The sequence below is a fragment of the Crocodylus porosus genome, unplaced genomic scaffold (genome assembly GCF_001723895.1).
Source record: "Crocodylus porosus isolate Cpor-Errol unplaced genomic scaffold, CroPor_comp1, whole genome shotgun sequence".
NCBI classification, from domain to species: domain Eukaryota; kingdom Metazoa; phylum Chordata; order Crocodylia; family Crocodylidae; genus Crocodylus; species Crocodylus porosus.
In genome coordinates this window covers 6,210,507-6,230,162 of record NW_017728923.1, presented here as the reverse complement: position 1 = coordinate 6,230,162, position 19,656 = coordinate 6,210,507, and the positions used below count along the sequence as shown (strand labels likewise).

Below are 19,656 nucleotides of genomic sequence, written 5' to 3'. Positions count from 1 at the left end.
ACTATGGCTGCAGCAGAAGCAGAGCTGACGGAAGATCAACAATGAAGAACTTAAGGATCCAGGCAAGCAAGACCTCTGTTCCACCAGTGCCTCAAAAAAAAAAAAAAAAAAAAAGTGAATTCCAATCAAGAACAATGGGAGAATGTCAACAGCATGCAGGGTGCCATCACAGCCACTGTCATCACGGCCTGTAAAGAGACACTTGGATTCTCAACCAGGAAACATCAAGACTGGTTTGAGAACAACCGGGAGATCCAAGAGTTGACAGATTGCAAGCGCAAGGCTTTTTGTGCTTAGCAAAATGACATCAAACCCAAGCAAAAGAAACAATCTCCAAATAAGCCAAAGCAGAGTTCCAAAGGAGGACCCACAATATGGTGACAAACAGTAAGACTAAGGCAATTCAACACCTTGCCGACATCCATGATGTGCACAGTTTGTTCAGTGCCAAAGGCATCTATGGTCCAAGCACTTGGGGATTAACTCCCTTGAGAGCCAAGGATGGAGGAGACCCAATTAAGGAAAGGGGAGCCAGCAACACCCAATGGAAGGAGCATTTTGAAGACCTTCTCAAATCAAGACAGTTGTTGACAAGAGTGTTCTCAATATCCTGCAGCACCCAGTCAGAGAGGATCTTGGAATCACTCCAACTCATGACGATGTGAGGACAGCCATCAATCACATGAAGAATGACAAAGCATGTGGAGTGGGTGGAATCCCCGAAGAAATCTTCAAGCAGGGGGGAAAGGAGTCCATATCACAGCTTTGTGTCCTCATCTTAAGGATCTGGAATGAGGAGGAAATCCCAGACCGTCTCAGGGATGCCACAATTGTGAGAAATCTTAAAGAAAAGAAACATGTCTGACTGTAGAAACTACAGAGGGATCGTCTTGCTGTCTACCACAGGAAAGATCACTGAAAGAACTTTCCTGAACCATTTCCTTCCACTTGTTGAAGAGCTCCTCCTAGAATCACAGTGCATGTTTAGGACATCAAGAGGTACAACTAACATGATTTTCACAGCAAGCCAGCTGCCGGAGAAATGCTGGGAACAATATAAGCTTCTCTACATGGTCTTTTTTGACCTCACAAAAGCTTTCAACTCTGTCAGCCAAAAAGTGTTGTGGAAGATCCTTCTGAAGTAAGGATGCCCACCAAAATTTGTCACCATTCTCTGCCACCTCCATGACAGTAGGCACAACTGGTGGTGCAGTGGTTCTCAGTAAGGGATCTATCGCAAAATGGGAGTTAAGCAAGGCTACATCATTGCTTCAACGCTCTTCTCAATATTCCTTGCCGCAAAGCTACATCCAACCATCAACAAGCTTCTGCCAGAGCGGAGCTAAACTATACCACTGTGTGAAATTTTGCCGGCTGTTTCGTTTCAAGCTCGAAACAGCAAAATTGAAATGAAATGAAAGGCTCTGAAATGTTTCGAAAGTTTCAAGTTTTGAAGCAGAAGCTGGGCTTGCTTGCAAGGAAACAGAAAGTAAGGAGAGGGAGGAGGAAGAGGAAGGAAAGACTGCTCTCATAGTGACTGGGTAGCTGGCCAGTGACTGTGATCCTTCCCTGAGGTCTCTTTCAATCTCGGTGCTCTGATGGAAAAACAGCATAAAAAGTAGCACTGTTTGAACTGAGTTGCTTTTTGCCTTGGGGTCAGTTACTGAGCTGTGTCTTCCAGCAGGTCAGCAGCATCAGACAACAAAGGCTATCATTCACTTCCTACTTGCTAGCCTAGCAAGTGGGATTCACCTTTTGATTTCTATACCCTTTCATTTTATTATATTCATTCATTCATTCATTCCTTTCAATTTATTCCTCCCCCAAAATCCTCTTTTTGTTAGTCTATTTTGATTCTTTTCCCCCAGAAAAGAAATCTGTGCTCTCTCTCAGGGTGCATTCCATTCACTGCGCAGGGAAGCACAGCATATTGCATTTTATAATTCAGAATTTATACAGGAACACATATGTACATTTATACATTTTATTTATTACATAATACATACATTACATAAATACACATACATATACAATTATCTACATATATAACATAAATCAGATTATATTACAGAAGAACACACAGATTTTCCAACACACCAAGGCAAAGATACTATGAAACACAACATGAAGTGTGCTGGAAAGGCAGCTGGCAAGCTTTCAGGGAGAGGCGGAAGAGGAGGTAGAGGGAGAGCTGCCTCCTCCCCCCAGCTCCCCAAACTGAGACACAGACTCTTTGCTACAACAAGCAGCCATGCGGCTTCCACTGGTTCTACTGACAGCAAGGAGAGGAAAGCCGTGCCACTCCCTGAGCCTGCATCCCCTCCAAGAGCACCAGCCATAACCCCCTCCAACTCCACCATGACAACAAGCAGCACCAGCATGAGTGTCCTCCACCCCTCAATTCACTTTCCATGCTGACTGTTCCTGTTCCATGCTGACCGTTCCTGTGCCAGAGAAAGAGCTGGTGCTGGATCTCAGTGCCCTAGCAAAGGAAATTCTGGGGAAGGAGGGAGAAATTGGCTGGGTTTGTGCTCAACACCCCTCAAGTTTCCCCTAGAGCCAGGTCTCCTTCTGAGAAGGCACTGTGGAGGAGGCTTCGGAAGCAAGTGACTCAGCTGAGTCCACTCCTCCTGTTGCTGTGCCCCTGCCTGCTGAGGAGGGGGAAAAGGCAGCATCCGCACATGCACCCCCACCCCAGAAGTGAGGGTGTAGTGTGGTCTGGAATCATTCTGAGCTGGCAGATGATCCTACATATGCTGCCTGCCTGCACTGCCAAGTCAAAACCAGCCAGGGCAAGGGAACAAAACACATGAGCAACACAGGGATACCAGTGCATCTTCTTAGGCACTACCCCCTTGCTCCTCCTCAGTTTGGCACCAGTGGAAGCGTGCCCAGAAAAAGCCCCCCTCTCGCTTCAAAGCCCCCGTTCCCCTGAAGCACAAGCAGAAAGGGAGGCAGAAAGGGGGACATGCTGAAAAGGCAAGAGAGATCACCGAGACCACTGGGGAGATGCTTGCTGTGGATGGCCAACCCTTCTCTTTAGTTGAGCAGCCAGGGTTCAGGAGGCTCACAGTGCTTGTGGCCCCATCATACCAAGTGCCTTCACGCATCATCTTCAGCAGGATGGTGGTGCCCTCCCTGTATGAGGCATGCAGGGAGTACTTGAGGGAGTAAGTACTTGGCCTTACATTTCACCTTGGACATCTGGAGCAGCCAGGGTGGAGATCATACATACCTCTCCCTTGCAGGGTACTGGTGTGACCAGTCAGGCTGTTGGTGGGCTCTCCTTCAAGCCGAGGTGATGGATGAATCCCACATGGCAAGTGAGATCATAGGGACCATGAGCTACTTGGTGCAGGGGTGGCTCATTGGACAGAGTAAGCTCACCCACAGGTTCATGGTCACACACAACAGGGCCAATATAGTCAAGGCAGTCTGTGATGCCAACTTTGTTGGCATCTGCTGTGTGGCACGCAAGTTCCACCTCATAGTCAGGGATGCCTTGGAGGGGGACAGGGCTGCTGGTGACAGCACCAGTACCACCAGCAAGCTCATTTCCAAATGCAGGAAGGTGGCAGGCTACTTGCAACAGAGCATCAAGGGGCCCAAGATGCCGTGGGAAAAACAGGCAGAGCTGAACATCCCGCAACACAAAATCATGCAGGATGTAGAGACTCAGTGCAACTCCACATACCTGATGCTCGAGAGGCTGGTAGAACAACAGAAGCCAATCCATGAGATGGCCTTGCTCAGGGAGATTGGGATCAGCGGCCCCCTTAACAGAGTTGAGTGGGATACCATTTGCCAGTTCTTAGTGGTCCTCAAGCCCTTCCTTGAGGCCACTGAGGCCCTGGGCGCTGGCGATGCCCTCCTTAGGCAAGTGATCCCTGTAGTGAGGGAACTTCAGAACCAAATGGAAAAGTTCCAGGGGATCAGTGTTCCTGGCTGGAGCAAGCCGCTGTCACCAGACATGCAGGCAATGGTGAGGCAGCTGAAGGAGGGCTTTAGGAAATGGCTTGATCCCTTGTAGTCCACTATGGTCCACGTGCTGGCTGCCATGTATGACCCGAGAGTGAAGGGGAGCATATGCAGCAGCCAAAGCCTGGATCAGTGGATGGAGGTGCTGATGAAAACAGTCAGGGAGGCAAAAGGACGGAGGTGGGGGGACGTGGAAGAGGGGGATCCACTCTCCCGTGCCAGCACACCGTCCACCAGCCAGTCTCCTCCTCCACCACAGGTGCTGCCAATGTGGGCCAAGGGCATGGCTTCCATGCTGGGGTCCAGAGGCACTAGACCCCACCATCAGGCAGGTAGTGCTTAGGCCTTGGTGGCTGCCTCTCTCAGCAAGGATGTGGAACCACTGCTGTGTGACCCCTTGGCCTACTGGACAAGTCACAGCCAGATGTGGCCAGATCTGGCTATGGTTGCCCAGAAACATCTGTCCTGTCCATCGACCTGTGTTCCAAGCGAGAGGGTGTTCAGCTTTGCTGGTGATGTAGTGACACCCCATCGCACCTCCTTGGATCTTGGTTTAATGGAACAACTGATGTTCCTCAAGATGAACCTCCTGCTGCTGGGGTTCCCCAAGCTCCAGGTGCAAACGGAGTGCCACCCTCCTCACTCTGTCCATACCCATTTCCTTTTTTCATTTTTTTAAAACCATTTAATGCCCCGCTCTCAGACCTGGAAGCAGCACTCACTGCATCACCAGCCAGCGGGGGAAGAACATGTCCCTGCTGAGCTCCCGTGCCAGGATAAATTTGGAGGTATGGACTGGGGCTATAGAGGAGGAGGTGGCCCCAGGTCCTGGGCATGAGCACTAAAACTGCACTCTGCCAGGATTGGGAGGCCTGGTGGGACTGCTGGTGGCATAGCAGCCCTAGGAAATGCCAGGACCAAGGATCTCCCTGGTGAAAGGTGGCTAAGGAGGTGCCATAACCTCCAACCATCACATGCACACACACAGTCCTGGCTGGGGAAAGCCCAGACTGGTCACATCTTTGACAGGCCTGAGGCTTGCTGGTTGCAGTGGAGTTGTGAGGCTCCAGATGAGCACAACTTAGTTGCCTGGGATGCCAGATTTTGGGTTGAAAAACCGTTCGCCAGACTGAAGAAGCACCTGCAGTTGGATGGTGCACTCTTCCTTGATGGAAGGAATAGTAAAGAAGCCAGAGGATGGCATGTAATGCAGGCAGCAAAGCCAGTCAGTAAAAATGGAAACTGAGGCATCAGGGGGTGAGGGACAGGCTGGGGTGAGGAGGGAAGGGGGATGTAGCAGCCCAGGTGAAAGTGGGGAGGTACCTGGGGAGTCAGATGTCCTGCAGGTGATGTAGCCAGCAGGGCAAACAATATTCTGGCATGCAGCAACCAATGCATCTCAAGCAAAACCAAGGAAGTGATTCTTCCACTTTTCTCAGCATTGGTGAGACTGCAACTGGAGTACCGCATCCAGGTCTGGGCACCGTACTTCATGGAAAAGCTTGCAAGGCAAACCATACAAGAAAAGGCTGAGGGACCTGGGTCTCTTCAGCCTAAAAAAAAGAGACGGTTGAGAGGGGATCTCGTAGCAGCTTAACACTATATCAGGAGAATACATCAAGGGCTCAGCAAATAAATGTTCACCAGGGCACCCTTGGAGAAAACCAGGATTAATGGTCACAAACTCCTGGAAGACCATTTCAGGCTTAACACTAGGAAAGACTTTTCACAGTTAGGATGTCCAGACTGTGAAATAAACTCCCTCCAGAAATGGTGCAATCACTCACCCTGGAAATCTTCAGAGGAGACTGGACAGTCACCTCGTTATCTTTTCTGCCCAGTGCAAGCGGGCTGGACCCAATGATCTTGCAAGGTACCTTTCAGCCCCTAACAATCAACAGATCTATGAACATAGGAAAATACCCTCTCCATAGAAGAAACATAAAATACAAGTTAATCTGAATTAACCTTGGGGAAAAACTGCAAACTTCCCTACAAATGATCTGGATTACTCAAAAAAGCACAGTAAAAGCTAACTAAAGAAAACAAGTCTAATTTTCAGTAGCTCCACTAAGTAAAACAGTCATTAAAAATGTGTCCTTAAATAGAAAGTGGGAACAAAATTATGGATAAAGACTCAGAAGGCAGGAAAAAAGGGAAGGAAGGAAAACTCAGGGAAGTAAGTTAACATTACTTCAGGATAACAGGCAAAACTCAGCAACCAGATTACTGTCATCCTGAAAACTGACAAACTGGTAGGATACATTATAGGTAAGCCTAAAACAAAACAAACAAACAAAAAAAATACACACCAAAATGCTAACTCCACTTGATAGTGTGTGGAAAGAGGCCCTTCATATAGGCCTTTCTGGAAAAAGACTAGGACCTGCAAAAGACAGCTATTTCTGTTGCTGAACCCAAAGCCAAGTGAATCAAGGTGCTCAGTGACACTTTGGAAGCTGCAATGTCTTGACAGTGTTGGGGCTTTCGTTAGTCAGCTGCCTACACCATGTAGGAACATATAAACTTCCTCCACTGCTAACTCCTCCATAGAAACCATGCGAGCTAGAAAGAAGTGTATAAGTATAAGTTTCATCTTACTTCTGAAACAGAAACTTCCTAAGCTACTGAGCTACAGACACAAACAAGCATGCTGTCCTTAATTTAACAGAAGTGAAAAAGTTCCTTGGTACCACTATGGAGATGACAGATGAAATCATTCTAGTTTTCAATAACCTGTATATCAGAAAACTATTCAAACCCTTTAAATCAAAGGATGTCTACCTCTCCTCATTAAAGAGCACATATTTCAATAGTACATGGGTATCTTGCAGCAGTTTGAAGAAGTTAATAAAATAATTTTCCTCCTTTCTTTCCAAAAGATAAAGTAAGGGTTAAGTTTTCATTTTTAATGTATTACCACCTTCTTTCTTTTCCTATTACCACTCCACTCTTGCTAATTTCAGAACTTCTCTTCTTCCTCTCTCTCCCCATCACAGATGTGGAAACATTTAGCTCAGAGAGTGACTTTTTACACTTCATTTCTAAGGCAGAAATATGCGGTCATTCTAATTCTCTCCAGCAAAAAGTTCTGGGCCTTAGCCTGGTTCAAATAAATATGAAATTTTTTACATACTTAAATTTTGTTTTGTACAATGTCATAATTCCTGAGAAACATCTGTCAAAGAAAGGTGACCTCAGAGGCACATTCTAAGGTACAAGGGACAATTGAGTAGAATATCCAGGTAGCATGCTTTTGTCAGCTGGTATGGAAGGAAACTGGATTATTTCTAAGATCTTTTAAAGTTTTGTGTGCTCACATATAGATCTAACAAGATGCACCTACTCAAACTGGAGGTCAAGGTACTGACCATCCTAAACCAGCACTTGTATAATAAGATGATACACAATTCTCTGGCCAGTCACAGATGGAAGGGTTTGGTTTTTTTGCCAGCTTTCTGTTAAAATGTGCCTATTTATGAGCTGTGAGGAATCTAGGGCCATCACCGGTTCCTATTCAATTTGACAACTTCTCAATTAATGGTAAGGAAATAAACTCTTCAAAAAATAAATGTTTGCATTTTTTCTCTCACAACAGTGGGCATTTAGATTCACGTATGTGCTGCAGTGCTGGGCGCTTTCAAAAGTACCCAGCATTGCGTTGCAAGCATTTGTATAAATGGCAAACCTTGCATCAGCATGCAGAAAATGACAGCAGCGCACTTTTGAACTAACACACATTGAAGGTGTTTTAGTTCAAAAGTGCACTTCTGTCATTTTCTGTGCTGATGCACATTTCGCCATTTATACAAATGTATGCAATGCAGCACCAGGCACATCAGCTTGCATACCTTGCAGACTTAATTAATCAAGTCTGCTCCGATGTGCTGGATTTCTGGCGCATTGAAGTGGACAAAGATGTGTATAAATGCCCAATTTTTGTAGATGTGAAGATATTTAAAAATCTTCCACTGCTTCATAACCCTTGTCAAATAAAAGCCTCCCTTACTTTGTCATTTCTCCATTCAAAATCACCACATTAGGCAAATCAAATAGATACATCTGGAGCCTGACCGCCATAATCCAACAAACAGTTTACTATATAACACTGAGAAACTGCAGTAAAAAAAAGTCACAGAAAAAGCTTTTTTCACTGATATTAGAAAAACAGAATTGAGAAAGCTCAGGCCTTCTGGATACAGCTGAGGAATGGATGGTTTATTAGATTCTAAAGTAATATTCTCTAACTCCATCTGCTGGTAAGAAGGTTAACTATGAAAACTAAAACCAGTATTCAGAATGTACAGTGGCCAACCTCTTACGTGTATTATTTGCTATCCAAACAACTCACAAAATGTCACAGATTTACTAGTTTTGAAGTGTCCTTATGCCTTGATATGCAACACTGTATGTACTAAAATATTTGAGGAAGTTTAATGGAAAATACTAAAAAGCATCTACCTCAGTTCACTGTTCTTTGCAGTCAACCTAATATGGGGCCACAAGGATTCCTGTAACTCATCTGAATGTTAATGAAAAGAGCTAATCCAAATTACTCCAATTCCCCCAACCCCCAAGAGGTTTCACACTTTTTCCTACACCACACACCTTAACTTCATTGAATTCACTCTTACTAGGTCTCCTCTGTCATAAAACCTAAAACAATTTAATAAAGGAGCGTCACACACAATGAAATGGGAGTGTTTTAGCCATTTCAGTGCCCTTTTGCCACTACATATCTACTAGAACTCACCTCACTCTTGTTTGTAAAATGCCTGTAGAAGTAGTGAAGGCGTTATGAAAGGCATGAGACCTCAAAAGTACATTTCAGTGATACTTCAAGTTTTCATATCAAAAGAGGTCCTGAAGGGTTGTCCTTTACCCACTTGTTTTCCAGGACTTTATCACTTTGCTACTTCAAAGAAGCATCCATTTTATAATTCAGTATCTAATACTGACTGAAAGCACATAACTCACTAGGAAACTATTCCCTTTCTGGGATGAGCCACTCAAATTCTCTCTTACATTGGAGTGGACAGACCACATTTTTGGGGGCCTGTAAGTTAAGAACACTATTGAGTCCCTTGGCAAACTTCTATGCTTTCCTTATACAAAAAAGAAGGGTAAAAGATGTGACCTTGTAGCCAACTCATTGCCAAAAACAGCAACAGTGTGTTTCAGGTAGAGGAGGTCTACTCATGTCAAAAGTCATGCTGCCAATCTGGCAAGTAGCATGTGTAGCTGCCATATTGGAATCCAAAATGGCTGCCATGAATTCACATTTTTCGGTCAACATTTCAGCCCCTAGGAGAGTTAGAAAAGTAATGTCAATGACAAAACCAAGATTGTATGAACAAAGATGACTCATAACATTGCCATCATAGTAGCCATGTTGGATTCCAAGATGGCTGCCAAGAATTTACAGTTTTGTTCTTTATTATACCCAAAAGGTTGCAAAATTGTACTTCAACTCTGTTCTGTTCCACATTACCTTGACATGAAAACCTCCAGCAGAGACTGTTGACAAGGCAAATGTCTGCCTTTAAGCAAACATTACAATGGAGCCAATAGCATCATTGAGTTCAGCAAAGTGCAGGAGGTACGACTTGGAACCTGTAAGGTGCATCATATATCTCAAAGTAGGTTCACAGTCACTCATTATCCAAAGCACATCTGTTGGAACTGCACGAATAAACAAGGCACCTGTTCAACATGGAAGTTACCAAATTTGACACCTCTTATGGCAGTATTCTTGACAGACTATCACGTTGTGTTGATCCTGCGCTGCGACATTCCAAAAGCCTCAGTTGGAACTGTTCTCTCTCTACAGTTTCTACAGTTCTCTTACAAACAAACAACATATTTAGAGACTGGTAACAAAGTCATGCAAGGTAGAAGATGAAAAGAAAATCCTACCAAAAACATCAAGTGAAGAACATGCTAGGAGATCAAGTAGATCATCTACTCCAGCAGTTCACTGGAGGATGTGCATATTCTGCCAGAAACATTCTAATAAGAGACTGAGTCAAGTGTTGTTGTTTAAATCAGCCGATGCAATACACAAGCTGGCAGAGAAGAATGAAGTGTTGCATTGCCAAACTGGTGTCAAGGATCTAATAGCTGCTGAGATACGTTACTATCCTGGAGGCAGGCTGAAGTAACAACGTGTTCCTATTTGCATGTGGAGATTTGCACACAAAGTTATTCTTCTTTCTCCTGAAGCAAGAGCATGGCGTTAAGTGACTGATGAACTAGATGCAGCTTTTGAATGGGAAAATGCATAGTCTGAAAGATGTACTTGAAAGATACTGCACTTTAGAAGATGAAGGTGGTAAACATCCTCTGACCATACTGAAGCAAATGAAGCAAGAGCTTCAGACTTACTACAACACAACCATTCAGTTTCAGCACCAAAGAAATGCAAATTTCCCCTCCTTGTCTTCCAAACTGTGACAACTGGTAAAGCCATATGAACAGCTGTAACTTCATATAAAATGAGGCGGTGGCTGCTGGCCTGTTCAGAGAAGAGTTCTCAGACACACAAAACTTACACTATGTTCCTATTTTTAGATCAAAGCAGATCTGAAGGTTATAGTTGGTTTGAGGGGATACAGCAGTCTGAATGAAGAGCAAGCCCAAAAATATAAAATATGTTCCTGTGAGCCTTTATACATCAATCCATTTGATTTTGGAATATGACAAAGATGACTTAGATGCTGAAAATCTTGCACAAGATAAGAATCTAGACAGATATGTACTAAATGTGTGTCAGGATTTGGTTCACCTGCAATCAAGGGGAAAAAGCTAACAACAAAACATGTTGAGTTAGGCTTGCATCATACAACTACATCTAAGAAACTGGTAGTCTCCACGTTGTTGGATGCAGCATACTGTACGATATAGTTGGTTCCACTGAGACCATCACTGCTGAGAAAAACTTAAAAGAATTTTGGTAAAATGGAGTTCTCTCAAGGAATCTTGTTCCTGGTCATTTTGTTCAGTTTTCATCAGAGAAAACTGACATCTTGGAGGAGACACTGGATGGAAGACAAACATTTTGTGCAACAAATTGTAGCATTTCAAAGAGGACAATCAAAACTAGCTGAGATTGAAGAAAGCACCAACAGAATAGATGCATCACAGCACTTACCGTTCCCATACCAGAGTGGACAGAAGTTTTTTTTTCTGATAATACGTCACTACCATTGATTGTTGGATTTTGTTCCATGCTGCCTGCACCAGAACTGAGTACAACACCATTTGGACTGCAATTGTGCAATGTAAAATAATTGCAGGATGCCTGGTACAACAGTGCACATTTGATCAGACGTTGAATTGCAAAGCAAATGAACACGCATGCACTCAGCCAGAAGAGACTGAAGAAGTAATTATATGATTAGCATATCATCATGGTTTACTTAACAGCCATTGGTCAGCATTTTATCACTACAGGACTTGAAGACTGTTGGACAGAAAGCAGATTATTTTCAGAAAACACTGCCACCAACATAATAAAAGGAAAATTGTACAACTGCGCCATCAGAACATACAAAATAACATTCAAAGTAATAGGGCATATTCTGATAAATAAATACGTTGTATGGTTGTCCAGTTCAAGCAAAGGATTAGATTCTGCTGTCACTGACCAATTTTCCAGTAGCAAAGCTGTTGCATTCAGAAACAATGTCTAAGTGGGAAGGAGTGTGGTGAAAGAACTGTTAGTGCATCTGCTGACAACTGTCACTACTTCAAGAATTTGTGGAAGAACACTCCCATCAAGGTGTTCTGTACTGGATGAACTATTTGGAAGTAATCAATACCTCCTTTGTGTTTCATCAAGGCTGAACGTGAAGGAAAAACTGGCATGAGGATTTATGTGCCTTTGACAAAATGCTTCTGCTGATAGCTGTGCATGATCATACCAATTACATGAGATGGAACCCAGTATATATCTTGCATGTATGAAGGATTTAGCAAATTTTGCTCCTATGATATATGCTGACTTTAGGGAAGGAGGATTCAGGCTCAATACAACTAATCTGCCACTTGTAAACATTTCAACTGACCAGTCAATAATGCACATTAACAAGGTTTGCAAAATTGCTGGTGGTATAGTAAACATGCAATGAATCAGTTAGAGAACAATGGGTTGAACTACAATGAAAGAGGTCACACCTAAATGAGATGGTAAATCAAATGTTTGGGATCAATAAAACAGCATCTTTCAATCATAATGAAAGACAAAGGACATGACTGAAATGAGATTACAATGATCTCAGGTTGCTACAAGAGCAGTTTGAAAGGTTCCACTTGTTTAAGGTTTCCAATGATGAGCTGTTTTGCATGTCTGCAGGAGATGTGCATTCAGAATATCTAATACAGTATCTTCTGGCACAAGACGACAAAGAGAAATTGTGAACACCATTATCCAGAAATGTCTTACTGCAAATGCTAACAAGAGCTTCTATGCAAGACTGAAAACCTTCCATTTCAAAACTGAAAACTTTCAACGATGTGAAGTCAACTATAGGACAGTGCAGCAAAATGAAACAGACACAGAATGCAAAGGAGATCCAGCAAAGGCTACTTGCAGCAGCTGCAGCAGGTAGAAGGTATGATGTGTACTCTCTCCGACAGCACAAGCTGTCTGGATACCCTCCATTACTTTTTCAATTTGATGAAATGCTTAACGTGGCTGACAAAGCAACCTTGTCATGGTTCTTGATTGGAGATAAAGCAATAACTGTTCTGCCAGCAGCTACTTCTGAGAAATCAGTTGTTATTGATGCCATGTCACTTGTACAGACAATAGAAAAGCTGAAATTTACATGAACATTTGGAGATTTGGCTGATTCCTTTGTGCAACAAGTGTTTGCCAATGATGCCAACACATGCAACCAAGTCAACGTTGTCTTCGATCAATATGTATCGCCACCCATAGATGCAGACACAAGAATATTCAAGCTACTAGGCCAATTCACAGAATCATTAGCAGATCTTTTCTGGTACCAGCAATATGGAGTAATTTTATATAATTACCAGTGAACAAAACCTAGTTAATTTTTTAAGTGAGAAACTTCTCAAAGAACTATGCCAATGTTTCCAAAGTGAACGAATACTCATTGTTGCTGGTTTCGCTGATGGAAAAGCAGAGCACTTTGGCTCATGTAACATTTCACAGCAGCATTCACAACAAAAAGCGGCAGACACAAGAATGCTCCTACACTGCAGACATGCAGTCAGTCAGAGATACTCCTGTCCAGTGTTCTCCTATGATGACACAGACATACAGGTCCTTCTTCTATGGTATAATCTTGTCCCTAAGGTTTGGATGAAGAGAAGCAACCCAGTAAGATCAATTCCAGTTCATGATATTGCATCAGAATTGCCCAAGCCAGCTCTTGCATCTCTAGTTGGATTCCAAAGGGTCACTAGTTGTGACACCACCAGCCAATTCAACAGGTCAGGCTGAGAAAACTGCTTGGAAAGTGTTCATTCAACATTCACATCTATTGGCAGGTCTAGGAAGTAGGCCTGATGTTAATCAGGATTTGTACAGTTGTGCAGAGAAGTTTGTTATGTTGCTGTATCCGCCATCAAGATCTTTGACGACCCTTTTGCATGTTAGGGTGAAATTATTTCATTAAGGAAAAGCTCTGGATAATCTTTCACCCATGTACAACTCCCTTGTGCACCATGTATATACAGCCAATTATCGAAGTCTTGTTTGGCAAAGTGCGCTTGAACCTAATCCACCATTGCCGTCACCTGACCAGTGTGGCTGGCAAGCTGAAAATGACTTATGTTTCCATCATAAACATTCTTGATGACAAGTTGCAAGTACAAGATGGAATGCCAGGGACCAGGGTGCTTCAGCAAGCAGGTTAATGCACCCTGCACTCCTAGCTGCGAGTGCTAGGAGACAGCATGTTGCAATCCATATTTTAACTACAGCGATTCAGAAACGGATTCAAGTGATGAAGAGAATTGAAAAACTGCAGTTACTGATTGTATTAATGTTATATATACCATTGCATTACCCTTATATCACCAATACATTAGACCAGCAGTTCCCAAATTGTGGCACATGTACCACGGAGGTACATGAAAGGCTGGTGGGTGGAGCCTCACACACCCAGAGCCCAGGAGCAGCCTGCTGCACATGGCCAGCAATGCAGCACTGCATGTGGAGCAGAATCCAGAAGGTAAGTGTGCTGCGGTGGGGATGTGTTGTGGCATGGTAAAAGCCCGGGCGGCTTATCGGGGGGGGGGGGGGGGGGCCAGCGTGTGCATGTGTTGGGGGACAACTCCCCACCACTGTGTGCAGCCCAGGGAAGGCACGTAGAACACGTGCCCCCTAGATCTGTGCATGAGGCAGAGGCAGGTTACCGCTACACTCTACATGCTGCGGCTGCCCTGGGAGCCTCGTGTGACGCCATGTGCCTGCTGCACACTGGCTGCACTGTGTCTTCTGCCTGCCTGGTGGCGGCAGGCACATGGCATCCCATCCAGCTCTGCAGGCAGCTGTAGTGCAGTGCAGAGCATAGCAGCAGCCCACTGCTCCTCAGGAGTTCTCCCCTCAGGCTGGCTTGCTCTGTCCCTCTGGCACAAAAGTGGCAGGGAGCTCTCCCTGCTGAGTGCACCCCGAGGCAGGCATGGGGGCATGTGCTCCCCAGATCCGTGCATGGGGCGGAGGCGGCCCGCCTGCTGAGCTCTGCACCATGTGGTGCTGCCTCTGGACCTGCGTGGGACACCATGTGCCTACTGTGCGCTGGCTGACTGCCTCCGTCTGCCCAGAGGTGGCAGGCACAGTGTTCCACGCAGTACTGGAGGCAGTGGAGCAGCAGGGGGTGGGAACTGTGCACACTCCAGGGGAGGCATGGGGGGCATGTGCCCCCCAGATCTGTTAGCAAGGCAGAGGTGCGCTGTATGCTGGGCTCTACATCACGCATTAGGCACATGGTGTCCCACATGGCTCCACAGGCAGCAAGGGGGGTGGGAGGGGCACCTACCACTGTACACACAGCAGGGCAGACACATGGCATCCCGCACAGGTCCGGAGGCAATGCCACATGGCCAGCACTCAGCCCACCTCCGCCCCACACTAGGGGGCGCGTGCCCCCATGCTTCCCCTGGGGCATGCATAATGGTGGGGAGCCAGGCATCCCCAAATGCCCCTGGATGAGTCATCTGTGGCTCCATCCAATGATCTGCCCTGGCCCCAGGGTTCCATTCACCCCTGCCCCACTTCCTCCTTCACTGTGGGGGCCCTTGCTTTGCCCCTCTCCCCCCACCCCTTCCACTCCACAGACTTACTTGCTGAGCGCTGTGTGTATGACTGCGTGTGTGCATAAGTTTATCTGTGTCTGTCACTCTTGAGCCACAGCCCTCCGCAGCCCTGCTGCTGCCCATAGTACCCTGGCATCCTGCTAGGGCATGCAGGGAAATCCACCCCCCCCGCCTCCAAACCCCACACACACCCAATCCCCCACACCTTTACAAATCCACCCCCCCTTACAAACTCCCCCCCACACCCCCCATACCTTCACAAATTCCCACCCCCTACGAACTCTACCCTCACTTACCAACCATACAAGGTACCTGCATAATTTTGAATTTTTACCTGTGCAATTAAAAAAAAAATTGATCACAATTAATTGTGCAATTAATCATGATCAAATTTTTAATTTTTAACTGTTTTATATAACTACTGTAACTGATAAAACAATGTTTTACGATTTTGATTTTAAAGGTTTTGATGTTGTTTTAATACATTGTCAGTGGATTAATACATAGGCAGTGGAACTATGTGTATGAAAAATTTGCTGGTGGTCCTTAAGCCTATATTGTTTTAAATTGTTGGTATAGGAACCGCTGGATTAGACCATTACATTTGCGTATTTCCTTGAGCCAAATACATGTACATGTTTAATAATACATAACTCAGTGGCAATGAATCTGACTTATCTATATTCTGACATAAAAAAGAAATTGTATGGTCTTATTTAATATTTCAACTCAGGTTACCATACTTGTTTATAATGCCTTCAGTACTGCAGTTCTGGTATAAAAATTGTAGTAACTGAATTTGTGAGGTTTTAGTATGTTGTTTACTAGGTGTTTTTAATTGCACTGAGTCGATATATATGTGCTAATGTGTCAGCCATCTTGGAATCCACAATGACTACCCCACAACTGAAATGTTATGATTGAGCTCTTCAATTCATACCATGTTGGTTTTGTCACTGGAATTAATTTTCTAACCCTACCAGCGGTGAAATATTGACCAAAATGTGAAATCACAGCAGCCATTTTGGATTCCAATACAGCAGCTACATGCACTACTTGCCAGATTGGCAACATGGATTTTTTGACATGGGTAGACCATCTTTATCTGAAACACACCATTACTGCTTATGGCAATGAATTATCCACGACAACAAAACCTAGAACCCTTACTGGTCAATTTATACCCTACTATCCAGACCATATGTGAAAAAAGTTTGAAAACTTTAACAAATGTGTGCTTGCCCATCTTTCAAACTGCGTGCCTCATATCATCTGCTGAACCTCTCCTTTTGCATGTATTCTGTAATTATATCATCATGCAATAAGCTGGAGTGCTGAAAAAAACACAATCTCTACCCTGTAAGGTGCCGGAGCACCAGCATGCCAGAAAATCAAAACCGCGATGGGGGTACATGGGAGGATACAATACATATTAATATAGTTAATAATCATAAGTGTTGCTTTTTTTTAAAAACAGGTTTTCTAATAATTCAAAGCCTTGTGACAAAAAATAAAACTTCATACTACCTTTGTTCTTTTATGTTAAGCATGTTGTGATGAGAGAGAGAAAAGAGAGAAAGAAAAAAGAAGAAAAGGAGGAGACAGATAAAAAAGTGGTAAAGAAAAAAGAGATTAGAAAGGAAAAAGGAGAGAGAAAAAGGAGACAAAAAAGGGGAAAGTAAAAAGAAGAGAAAGAGAAGAGAGATTAAAAAAAGAGGAGAGAAAAAAGAAAAAGAAGAGGGGGGGAAAGGAGAGAAAGAAAAAAAGAGAGGGGGAAAAAAGGAGGGTGAGTCCCTCACTACCAATGTCTCCCTACTGGCTGTGGCTTGGGCCGATTAGTGCACAGCAGTGTCCGGCAGAGGGCAGCACTGACACTCCAGCAGCAGCTGCCAGGGGTGGGATGCTCAGGTCTCCTTCATGGTCCCAGAGCAAGGGAAGCCCTGGCCCAGCTGGGGCTCTCAGATGGACTCCCTGTCCCGCTCTGGTGGGGACAGCACTGGGGTGCCAATTGCTGAGGCTGGCCCAGCCTCAGGTGCCACTGGGTGCCCCCACACACTTGCTGCAGCAGCCCCTACTTACTACCTGGCCCCTGCCTTCGCAAGGGCCTGGCTGGCCCGGCCTACCTGTGGTGCCTCCCCCTGAGTCTGCTTCTTCCTGCACTGCCTTGACCCTGCCCCGAGCACCTGGCTCCAACACTTAGCACCCTGGTGCTGCTTCCACCCAGGTGGGACAGCATCTGTCCACCTGAGCCCTGGGCTTGCCCACCAGCTGGGAGTCTCCAGCACAGCTGCTCTGTGTAATGCCTGCCTGGGCCCCAGCCCCACACCCACCCCCTTGCAGCTTCTTCGAGGGCCAGGGCTGGAAGATGCAGCCTGGGGACAGGGGGCAGAATCAGAAGAACACAGGCAATGTAGCTGTTTTCTTCTGACTGCCCCCTGTGCTTGCCACAGCACTGGCACCTGTGGCTGCTCTGGAGAGCCCAGAGCAGCAACTTCAAACAATTTTCTCTCATGCCTCCTGATGTGCTAGGGAAAATGTCTCCACATACCACTAACTGGCATGTGTACTGGGGGGTGCCTATCCCTGCAATAAGCTATTTTTCCCCATGAGGCTGATGCCTCATTCAAAGCACAGAATAGACTGCGCTATCAGGAATCAAAGTTGTATAAGGAATAATACCACTGCACTTAGGATTGCTGAGTCACTTAACGCATTAATTTGAACATACAAAACAAATGATTCAGGGAACTGATGGAAGAAGAAAAGGTGGACTTACGATTAAGGCCATCTTGGACAACTGGATTTGATTCCTAACTTTGCCACAGAACTGCTGTAACAGGACAGGAAAAACAGTTTTGTTTTGTTTTTCCCAAAACAATAGCAACTAACTGTGCACCCCAGGGGCTCAATTTGAAGTGCTAAGATCTGATTTGCATGCATGCTGCAACCTAAAGGATGCAACTAAAATGAAGGAGACTTTATTGGAAGATAGAATAAATATTATCCTATAAAGTGAGACCTAGATATCTCAAACTTGTGAATACCTTTGACCCTAATCTCTCTACGGACACAATTCCTTAATAGCAGGTATCCTGGTTTTGTCTGCTAAGAAAATCCAAAATTCCCTGATTAAAACTCCCTCAAATCCTCATTTTTCCACAGTTAAAATGATGCAGCACTATATATAGGCATCAGTTGAACGCAAATGTTTTACTGCTATATTTACAATTTTAAAGCAATCTGGAAGCCTACTCATGCCTGAATCATTATTTTAAAATAATAAGGGGCTTAGTCTATCTGCGCATCTTTCTGTTCATAATGCTTTTGGGCAACTCTGCATGCGCCACCAGGAGGGCTGGTGGCGACTGGCTGCAGAGGCTCCGCCTCCTCAGGCAGGGAGGAAGTCGCCTCCGCCTTAGGCAGGAGCCCCGCTACTCTGCAGGAAGAGGCAGCCGGGGGCGGACAGGGGGGAAGGAGGAGCTGCTGCCTCAGGAAGTGGGAAACTCTGCTGCTCTGCAGGAGGAGGAGGACATGGGCAGGCAGGTGGGTGAGAGCTGCTGTGCCAGAGGCTGAAGGAGAAGGCGGCGGAAGGACTATTTACTTGGCCAGCCCCAAAAGGTGACTGAGGGGCAGGGGCATGTACATGCCCTATCATTCATTCATGATGGGCAACTGGCTAGTAATAAAATAAATTTTATTTACCTATATATTTTGGCATTTGATTTTGTTTTTCTCCCCATAGCAAATCAGAGCCCCCCCATCTCCTTTCACTGACCAGGACACAGATTCAGCTGTTGCTGTCCTTCCCTGCTGCTTTGGGGGTATTGAGCAGCCCTAATATGTCAGTGCCCTGCCTCTGCCCCTCAATCCCAACCCAGAGCCCCCACCAGCCCTGCTGGTGCCCCTCAATCCCAACCAGCAGCTCCTTGGCTCTACTGGTACCCCTCACTCATGACCCACTGCTCCCCACCCCCCACCGTGTGAAGGAAGGGGATAGGTGTGTATGACAGGAGATGTATGGGCATAAGCAACACCATAGGAGACACGTGCTTATTAAGGTTTAAAAATTGCAAATGCTACGATTAAAGGAAATTGTAAATTAAGAAATTCAAAACCTGCAACTCCACTATGCATGTATCAATTGAACGCAATGTTTTATTGATATAGTCACAATTTGGAAGCTACCAGCGTCTCAAAACACTATAAAAAGTTCTAAGAACCTATAAATTTGGGGGGGGGTTATCATGGAAAATCAGAGCTCCCCCTGCCCCCTTCGCTCACCAGTACACAGGTCCAGGCCCCTCACACCCAAGTCATAGCTCCCCAGACCTGCTGGTACCCCTGACTCCCCAACCACAGCTGCCCCCCCGCTGGTGCCCCTCACTCCCC

The 19,656-nt window shown here is 45.2% G+C and overlaps 1 protein-coding gene across 5 annotated transcripts in view; it reads right to left on the bottom strand.

Moving 5' to 3' along the window:
- CREBBP (CREB binding protein) overlaps positions 1-19,656 on the bottom strand; it is a 180,146-nt gene that overhangs the window by 89,927 nt on the left and 70,563 nt on the right. Inside the window, exon 1 of one of the 5 annotated variants that reach the window (XM_019540014.1) lies at positions 9,702-9,722. The exons of the other annotated variants lie outside the window; for them this stretch is intronic. The gene's annotated coding sequence lies outside the window, so the exon portion shown is untranslated. Of the gene's footprint in view, positions 1-9,701; positions 9,723-19,656 lie in introns of those variants that run through there. 5 annotated transcript variants of the gene reach the window in all.